Here is a 9,180-nt window from a genome sequence, read left to right as displayed (position 1 = left end):
GACTGGTTCCCTGAGTGCTAGGAGGGAGGCAGTGAGAAACAAACAATAAAGCTGCCTGTCTCCAGTCAGCAAAATATCTAAGGATCCGATTGTTAAAATTTGATTCAACTGTTTTTAAGGAGAGTAGGGAGTATAACAGTAGTTGTTTAAGTGTCCTTAAATATAGAGATATTAAGCTCCACAAAACAGAGAAGTTAGGGGGGAGTGATACAGTAAACAGAAGGGAATTTAATTAAAGTAAAATACAGGGAAATAGAAATATTAAGGCATTTGATCTTAAAAATTAGATTGAAGGCATAGGTAGGAAATCTAGCCTATCTCAGACAGTAGAAATTTAGGCCTTGAAAATTATATAAAGAGAGCCTGGAAACAGGCTTATACAGTAGCCAGAAGGGAATTTAAGGTTACATTATATAAATAATTTAGGCCTTGATCTCATGAAGGTCAGGGCAGGAGACAGCAGAAGCACTGTCTCAATGGTTAATATTTGTTTAGATTGCTTTGAATTGTTTTGATTATCAAAATGAGTGTGATTATGAGTTTGGTAGTTATATTAAAATTCCTCTGGGAGAGAGTTCAAGCTAAGCGTTTAAAGATTTTCAGTCACTGGACCAAAGACATGTTGTTTTATGAGAGAGGCTCTGTGTGTTTACAGGAGGCTTTGTTCCTCATTCAGAGTCACATGGATCAGATAGGACAGGGGAGACCCCTGAAGAACTAGAAAAGTTTGAGAAAATCAAGCAGGACAGGTATAGAAAGATTCATTGTGCCATCCTTCATATGGCATGAATGAAGACTTATTACATTTTGTTATTGATAAAATTAACTCACAAAAAAGACAGTTGTCTTTCACCTACTCAAACAAGAAGCAAAGTTTTATCCTTAACTGATCTGTGCACTCTGCACAATTCATACAAAACTCTTAATGGTACTAAAATTTTGGTTATGAGATTCATATATTGCAGAATGTGCAGCTCTGACAAGATTTATCCTTGGGGATGCTGAACTGACCTGCTGTTCCAGCCTCTGCTTCCTGATGCTGTCCAGAGACTTGCTTCCAGAACAGCTTTAGGGTTGCTGCTGATTCCAGATGACCTTGCTTCATCCAACCTTTCAGACAGGTCCAGTCAGAACTTCAGTCAAGCTCTGAACCTTCCGAACATGCAGAGACTGGATAAAAGATGCTAAAGTTAGCTTTCTTAAGTGTAACCATTTTTCTAATTTTCCTACCTCTCCACACCCATTTAGAAAATTTCTCATTGTCCCTAATCATAGAGAGTCATCAGCCCAATTCCCTGGGTTTGGTGTCTGGTAATGGTTATTTTTACAAATTATAGATAGGTTGTCATCTTAAGGGATAATTTGGAAATGGTCATAATTTTGAACAGGGAGGAAATAGGATGGATTACTAAATTTTATTTTTGAACAAAACACTGTGTACCCATAATCTTACATTGATAAAAATCTTTGTAATTGATGCAAAATTGAAGTAATAATTTCTTAACATTGGTACAGAAATTATATATTGGTATAGAATTAAGGTTTTCATTGGTATAAATCTGTATATTGATACAAAATTTAAAATTAATATTGTTGCTTGTAGGAATTGTGCCTATACAATTTATTTAAGGATACAAGGCTTTGACCCAGTCTAATAGCTGCTTTGCAAACTGTTTAAGATGAGTAAGTAACACAAGTTAAGGGTCAGACAGTAAACTCATGGTTATATTAGATTCTGATTTGGTTATAATAAAGTGTTTTCAGTTTGTTCAAATAGAATTGGCTAAGAGTAGTTAAGGTTTAATAGTTCAGAGACACTTTAGTCTTCAAAAACATCAGAAATCCTCAGAATGTGACATTTAATGTTATTCCATTATTAAGGATCTGTTGACCATGAGACATGTCTGCTCTTGACAGCTTCCCCTTCAAAGAAGAATTGGGCATCTTTACCACCAGGTGAGGTTGCTTCCTGTGACAAGGTAGTCACTACATAGAAATTACTTACATCATTTGCAGACAATATACTCTCCAAAAAGGGCAAACAGAGGTGGGATAGTAGATTACTAATCTCTGCCAAGACAGGGTAGGCCATTCCTTCATGTTTCCTGCTTCTCAAAATGTCGGCCAGATAGTTCTGGGCCAGGAGGCTGGAGACAGATATTATAAGAAATTAGAGGCTTTGCAGCTAGTCAGTTGTCTCTATAATTGTTTAAGTTTTGGAAGCTATGTTTGGTGCTTCCCATATACTCAGGCAATATTTAATTTGTTCTTGGATTTCTGATGGGGTTAAGGACTACTTACAGTCTCATAATCAAACTCGAGCTGTTTTGCATTGAGAGAGAGGTTATAGAGTGGAAGATATGATTTTCAGATGGTGTTACAGTCTAAAATCTAAATATAATTCAAGGATAGAATTATAACTTTCTAAGTTAAGAATGGTGATTGAATACTTTATCTAATTGACAAATATGATGAACTGAATGTTAATTTTAATCATTTTTTGTAATTAAATGATTGCTTTGTTCAATTTATCTCTGAGAAAAGAGTTGTTTGTTTGTTTTTTAAATTGGACAGACAAGGTGAGATGTAGGGTGGTTCTGATGCTTTGATCAGGCATTAGTGTGAATGCTGAAGGTCCTGGTCCCCAATTGGTTCTTGATTAATCAATAAAAATGCTAGTGGCTAATGGTTGGGTGGAAGAGGTGGGACTTCCTGGTTCCCACAGGCAGGCAAGGAGGGGAAAGGAATTTACCATGTTTTGGAGGGAGAGAGAGCCACCAGCCATGTGAGATCTTGGATAGAATGCCCATTGGCCACTTCCTTGCCTGGGGTACAAGGTGGGAGAGTAGAAACACAACTAAGCTGAGGGCAGATTTAGAGTGTTGAGTAAGAAGTAAAGGGAAGGGCATGCTAGCCAGGGGAGGCTTAGAAGAGCCCAGCCACTGAGCCGTATGACATGTTAAAAATTAGCTTAAATGTGTGTGTGTCTTTCATCTGCAGATCCAAGGGAGCCTGGGTGTGGGCTGGCAGCATGGTCCACCTGGAGCTTAAAGTGGGATAGAAGAAACTATATGCCACAACATGGTGGCTCACAATTGTCTGTAATGGAATCTGATTCTATCTTCTGGTGTATGTGTGAAGACAGAATGTGTGTGTGTGTGTGTGTGTGTGTGTGTGTGTGTGTGTGTGTGTATATATGAATAATCTTTAAAAATTAAAATAAGAGTTGGGACTTGAATACCTGGTTTAGACACCAGAGGGAAGCAAGGGCAGAGGGTATACACATTCTCCATGTTAGAGAGACCTCTCTGCAGCACTTCCCGGGAAACACACAGTGGTTTGGCTTATGAAGAATTAAGAACATCACTGAATTTGTAGCTGAGTTGGTACAGTCCTTGTCTAGCATGTACAAGGTCCTGAGTTCTATCCTCTGTACTATATAAGCCAGGGATGGTAACACGCTAGTAACATCTGGGAAGAAGTGCTAGGAGGATCACAAGTTCAAGGACATCCTCAGTTTACATAGTGAGTTTTGGACCATCTTGGGCTATATGAGATCTTGTCTTTAAAAAAAAATAAGAATTTAGACAGTCAGGATTCTGAAGGTCTATGGACGTTCAAGTGGATTGGCCAGGTAGCATTGTGGTGCTGGGGTCTCACACTTTGCTGATTTCCAACCTCAGCTTTTTACAGCAGATCTCCTTAGGTTGAGACTTTAACCCCTCTGTTGCCATGGATGAGGATATTTCTTTGTGGTTAACTGACTACGCTCTTGTGCTCAGTTTGAAGTTGGCTGCTCATCACCACCAAGTCTTTAGACAAGAGTTTTCTCAAGGCACATGCTGCTGTTTAGCATTCAGTCCTACTACTTCATTACAATGGCTACTCTCCGTTCATTTTCAGGGTTCTCTGATAGGTTGCCACCCTTATTGCCTTTCTTCTCACCTGTATCTCCTGTTACTGTTGGCAGAAGCTTAACCAGTTTCACCACCATCTTGTGTCAGGAGCTACCATTACCTCCACATGCCAGCAGGGATGGGTTTCTCCTTAATGTGGCTATTGGGTGGCTCCAGGTTCCACCATATGTACTCAAGTGCTATCCCCTGTTCCCAAGGGAGCAGACATGGAAGAGATTAGAGTGAATAGGTCCACTGGGGTGTGCTCAAGATGATAGCCAAGATGATCTCCTGGGCAAGGCAGGAAGCCCAATCCAACAGAGAGAGGAGTCAGACTGCTAAGTGGTTTCTACAAAAGCCCCTGGTAACTGACTCCTCAGGGAGGCTCTGAAGCTGGAGGAGTTGCCCTAAGTTTGGGTAAGAGATCAAGTCCTTATATTTGTCTATTGGTAAGGATTACATGTTGTCTGTTTGAGCCCATCACTAATTAGATATCAAGATCAACATCTTAAATATGATGGTGTCAGGAGATGGGGTCTTTAGAAGGTTATGTGCTGAGGGTTTGTCATTAGGAATGAGCTCATAAAAAGAGACCAGATTAAACTTGCTTTATTTCTTTTGGAGGACAAAAATAGGGAAGGCATGATGGACATGCCTATAACCTCAGTTACTTAGGAAGCTGAAGCAGGAGGATCAACTGTGTGTGTGTGTGTGTGTGTGTGTGTGTGTGTGTGTGTGTGTGTTAGCCTGGGCAACATTTGGAGACCTGTCTCAGAATAAAAACAGAAGCTGGGAGATAGCTCAGTGGCTAGGCGCTTGCCATGCATACGTGAAGACAAGAATTCTGATCACCAGAACCTACAAAAAACACCAGGCAAGTGTGGTGAAGATGGAATCTCTACAGAAGCAGCCTAGCTCACTTAGTCAGATTGGTGGGCTCTGATTTCAAGTGAGAGACCCTGCCTCAGAGTACAAGGCAGGGATGAGTTGAAGAAGACACTGGGATGTCAACCTTTGGCTGTCACTTGTATGCACATACAATCACTCTCCCATGTGTGCCCACATACACTGAAACATATGTACATACACACATATATATGTACATATGTGTACACAACATATATGCATGCATTCACACCACACTCATTTACACATACAAATATCCCCAAACAAAACCAACACCAACTAAACAACATGCATGTGGGAACACACACACACACACACACACACACACACACACACACACACATATATACACAAACAGAAATAGGCAATTGTGACCCAAAGGACAGAGGGCCTTCACCAGGACCTGACTTTGGGCTTGTAGACTCTCTCCAGAACTATGAGAAAAAGTTTTTTTCTGTTGTTTATGAGCTGAGCATTCCAGCACAGACCAAGAAACGCAGTTACCATTTTATGTTGCCCCCCATCCCCCGAACAGGAAGTGTCCCAGAGAGAGAGGTGAGACAGGAAGCATTAATTTCTGAGGGTCTGAAAGTTGAAGGTATCAGTCGGCACAAATGCATTTGGCTGAAAGAAAAGAACATGGGTACCTTTTTTTCTCTTCATCTCCAACAGTGAAGATGGGTGTCTGGTTCCACTCCTTGAGCTAGGGCTGCCTGTGTCATTTGATCTGGCTAAGGGACACTCTAAAAGTGTTCCTGTACTATTGCTTGCCCTCCCTTGCTACTGAGACACCTCGAATGGTATGAAGAAGCTCAGGTCATCCCCTTGGAGGAGAAATGTCCTGTGCATCCCAGCTGTGTCCTCAGACATTTACCTATGATATCCTTGTACACTCTGAGGCCCTGCCAGCAGGACATGTGGTTGAGTCACCCAGCAGGCACACAGGATCATGGGAAATTATGAATGTTTCTTACTAACTGCTGTTCAGCAGACAAGGATGAGTCGGTTGGTATGAACCTGGCACTCGGTTTCACATCCGCTCAGAATGTTTTGGCATTTGAAATTTTTATTTCACGATCTCCTCCCAGGTTTTTAGATTTCTAATAAAACCAGTCAAATTTCTGTGTTTTTTTCTCCTCTAGAGCTTTCTACAAAGCACTCTTTCAATTTCCATTTTCAGCCCAGAGAACAGAACATAAAGGGCCCTCACTGTTCGTATTTGCTAAAGAAAGGGCCTCCCAGCTGCCAGGGTGACTGAGGATAAAACCATCACCGCTGGATAGAAGACTGGGCTGCTGTGTACCATAAACGTTTTAAAGAGAGCAGGGTGCTGGTTATGAGCTGAGCCAAGGCTTTGGAGGAGACGCTGGAGGACCTGCTGCAGAGAATTAAGTGGAAATGTGCTAAAGCAAAAAAGAAAAAGCAAACCCTAAGGAAACCGAACCAAGCACCTTTCAGTTGCTTATTGGAAAAATATTTTTATTGTACATAGTCCTTGGCAGCAAATAGGAGTTTGATAAATGTTTGTTGAATGAATAAATGAATATATGGATAGCTGGAATATGTGCTACTGGGCTTGGAAAAGTATGTGCCTCCTTGCTGTTTGGGATTCTGGGGCTTAGAGGAGTCAGGTTGCTGGTCCTGAGATGGAAGAGCTGAATTCAGAAGCCTTCAGGATTTCTCCTTCCGGGAACTACTGGACTCAAATCAAAGTCCAGGGCCATCTTTTCTGTAGGAGGCATTTAATTCCAGTTCTGTGTCTGTTTTCTGTTCTGAAATGAGAGAGAGAGGGGGAGGGGGAGGGGGAGGGGGAGGGAGAGGGGGAGGGGGAGGGAGAGAGATTGAGCTGTTTTGAAAGTTCACATTTTGGGTTTAGCCATGAGGTCATGGAAGGGAAAAGGGTATCCTGGGTTGACTTCCTTTCTCCGCTCCTCATCAGCAGCATACGTGACCCTGTGTGAGGTACAGAAAGCTCTATGTGCCTCGGTTTCCAAATCTGTACCAGGATGATGGTAAACAACTTGCAGACCGGCTGGGAGAATTAGAGCCTGTAAAGTGGTGGGAATGGGGGTGTTAAGTGGCTGGAAACTGAGAATTTCTAGCATCTGAGTTGGAGGTTCTCCTAGTGGGGCACATGATCCAACTAGGACTGTTGACTTCATTCATAATTGTCAAGTATGGGACTCGTTCATCCTCACGTCTTCATTTAGAATTCTGGACTCTCCCTCTCTCTTCTAAGTAGCCCTCACCTCCTCCTCCTCCTCCTCCTCCCCTCTCCTCCAAAATACCCACAGGGACAAGTTGTGGAGTCTCAATCTGCTAAACCCAATTGCTGCTGCCTCTGACCCCATGTGTTTCCCATTCTAAATCGTTGTGTCAGACAGTTTTAGCTGCTAAGCACAAACGCTGGCCTCTGTGTGCATGTGTGCACGCATTACGATTTCTTTAATGTTTCAAACGCCCACTCTTGGGTTTTGCCTTATCCCTTGGTTTCCAACCCATTTGTTCCCCCAATTAATTGCTCTGCCAGCACTCAGCCTCCTCACTTCTGGGGCTGCCTCCACCTTTCCCTAATGTCTCTGTGTCTCCCCAAAGGCCATCCCTAATCTACTGGGCTCTCTGATGCTTTGCAAAATTGAATGGCCTCTGTTTATCTTGCCCCTCCCCATCATGTCCAGGGCGGTTATCTCACTTGGGCTTCCATTTCCTGCTCTTATTCTTGGCCCTTGGCCAGGGATCACACATTCATGTGAAATCCTGCCTTTTCTAGCTGAAGGGAAAGGCTGTTTCCATTCATGGAAAGCCCATTTGCCACAAAGATGCTACACCCTCATCCGAGGCACAGGGTTCTCCTCAGTGACCCCTGGCAAGGTTGGAGGGCCCTGGTCCCTGTGGATATTTGTGCTAAAAGCAGGTTAAAGCAGCAACAGTGTGGCCTTTGTGGCAAGGGGAGGGGGACTACCAAATCTAAGTGACCTGGAGCTGGTCCCCATTTCATTTCTCAGCTTCAAGTTGTTTATTTTGTGAATGGAGAAAACCGGCCAGGAGGAGTGGAAAGGAGAGGGCTTAGCCCACGGCCCAGAAAATGGCATCTGCTCCACATATACTTGATTTTCTGCCCTCTAACAGGTTCTAGGACCTCCAGGCAGGTCTGGGTTTCAACAGGAAGGAAATGGTACCTCCAGGCATTCAAGAGAAGACTGTAAGGAAGGGGTGATTTGCTGAGGTATAGGCAGGAGAAACATTCTGGTCTCCACAGCAGCCAGAAGTTGTAAGTAGTTACTGTAGGGGCCAGGGTGAGCTTTGAGTTCCCCGGGGAAAGCTGGAGCCATGAATGATTGATTGTAATGGATTCTGGGGTTTTAATAAACGGAGAGCATTTCTTCCTGTCTTAAGACTTATACAAGTCCAACGGGTTTTGTTTGTCTGTTTCAACTGAAGTAGTTGGATGTAGAATAACTCATTTGAGGAGGAAGATGGAGCCAAAGAAGCCCATATTCCTTTTCTTTTCTGCCTTCTAGGGTTGAGCCCAAAATAGACCAGGGGGAAAGAGGCCCTGAATGGGGTCATTCAAAGGTGCCCCAAAGGGCAGAGGAAGCTGGTGAACGGACCGGAAGTGGACCCGAAGTAGAGATGCTCCCTGTCAGGGGAACTTTATTAAGCAGTCACTTTGTGCAAGGCCCTAAGTCTCCATTTCCTGCCAAATGGTTCCCAAACTCACCAGGTAGTCTGTCACAGAGCTGATATAAAGATCCAGGAGCAGGGCTGTGACCACACGCTTTACGAGGAAACCCCCTTGTTCATCTATATTGTGTCACCAACATCCAGGCAAGTTATAAAGTAGAAAATCCAAGACGAGAAGTAGGTCTTCACCAGCGGCTCAGCCAAGGCACCAGGTTTCTAGCCCTCGGCTGCCATCTTACTTTACATTTGCCAGAAAGCAAACCTGCCGAGCTTTTGTGTACACACAGTCTGTCTGGGAGCTGCTCTTAGGCTGTATAAAGAAGGAAGCAGGGCCAAGAGGAGATTTGATCTCAACTCCACCAGGCCTCTGAGTCTGTGCACAAAACGTTCTGGGTTCTCTTCTTGCAGAGAAGGTCCCGGGACATTTACTCACCAACCTCCCGCTCTTGCTGGCTGAGAGCTCTTCCTGGGGTCTTTAACTAGCTGGCCATTCTAGGCTGCCTTATGTGGACAAGTCACTTTGAGGCACCAGGTAGCCACAGGCAGCCAAATAAGTGAACCAGGAGAAAGTTGCTATGCAACTGTGATGATGACTTTGGTCAACCTGACAATAAGCTGGTAAGAGAGCCTCAGAGAGGGACTGACCTGTGGGCATGTCTGTGAAGGATGGTCTTTTTTTTTTTTTTTTTTTTTT

This window comes from Grammomys surdaster, unplaced genomic scaffold (genome assembly GCF_004785775.1).
Source record: "Grammomys surdaster isolate TR1022 unplaced genomic scaffold, NIH_TR_1.0 147759, whole genome shotgun sequence".
Taxonomy (NCBI): Eukaryota; Metazoa; Chordata; class Mammalia; order Rodentia; family Muridae; genus Grammomys; species Grammomys surdaster.
The sequence above is the reverse complement of the archived record's forward strand: the minus strand, read 5'-3'. Positions refer to the sequence as shown.